Raw genomic sequence first — 1,328 nt, forward strand, 5'->3', positions numbered from 1 at the left:
CTTTGTACAAGGAGAGAGGAATGGATTGATTTGCATTTTTCTACATGTTAACCACCAGTTGAGCCAGCGCCATCTGTTTAAAATGCTATCTTTTTTTCACTGGATGGTTTTAGCTCCTATGTCAAAGATTAAGTGACCATAGGTACGTGGGTTCATTTCTGGGTCTTCAGTTCTGTTCCATTGATCTACCTGCCTGTCACTGTACAAATACAATGCAGTTTTTATCACAATTGCTTTGTAGTACAGTTTAAGTTCTGGGATTGTGATTCTACCAGAGTTTCTTTTATTGTTGAGAATAGTTTTGGCTATCCTGGGTCTTTTGTTGTTCTAGATGAATTTGCAAATTGCTCTTTCTAAGTCTGTGAAGAATTGAGCTGGAATTTTGATTGGGATTGCATTGAATCTGTAGATTGCTTCTGGTAAGGTACCCATTTTTACTATATTAATCCTGCCAATCCACAAGCATGTGAGATCTTACCATCTTCTGAAATGAAAAGGGAGACATAACAACAGACACTGAGGAAATCTAAAATATCGTGAGATCCTACTACAAAAGCCTATACTCAACAAAACTGGGAAACCTGGATGAAATGGACAATTTTCTAGACAGACACCAGGTACCAAAGTTAAATCAAGATCAGATCAATGATCTAAACAGTACCATATCTGCTAAGGAGATAGAAAGAGTTATTAATAGTCTCCCAACAAAAAAAAAGCCCAGGACCAGATGGGTTTGGTGCAGAGTTTTATCAAACCTTCAAAGAAGACCTAATATCAATACTCCTCAAACTATTCAATAAAATAGAAACGGAAGGCACTCTACCCAATTTGTTCTTTGAAGCCACAATTACTCTTATACGTAAACCACACAAAGCCCTAACGAAGAAAGAAAACTTCAGACCAATTTCCCTTATGAATATTTATGCAAAAATACTCAATAAAATTCTTGCAAACCGAATCAAAGAACACATCAAAATGATCATCCACCATGATCAAGTAGGCTTCATCCCAGAGATGCAGGGATGGTTCAATATACAGAAATCCATCAAAGTATGCACTACATAAACAAACTCAAGGAAAAAATATGATCATCTCACTAGATGCTGAGAATGCATTTGACAAAATTCAACATCCCTTCATGATAAAAGTCTTGGAAAGATCATGAATTCAAGGCTCATATTTGAACATAGTAAAAGCAATATACAGAAAACCAGTAGCCAACATCAAATTAAATTGAGAGAAACTTGAAGCAATCCCAGGAAAATCAAGGACTAGACAAGGCTGCCCACTCTCTCCCTACCTATTCAATATTGTACTTGAAGTCCTAG

Source organism: Mastomys coucha, unplaced genomic scaffold (genome assembly GCF_008632895.1).
Source record: "Mastomys coucha isolate ucsf_1 unplaced genomic scaffold, UCSF_Mcou_1 pScaffold13, whole genome shotgun sequence".
In the NCBI taxonomy this organism is placed as follows: domain Eukaryota; kingdom Metazoa; phylum Chordata; class Mammalia; order Rodentia; family Muridae; genus Mastomys; species Mastomys coucha.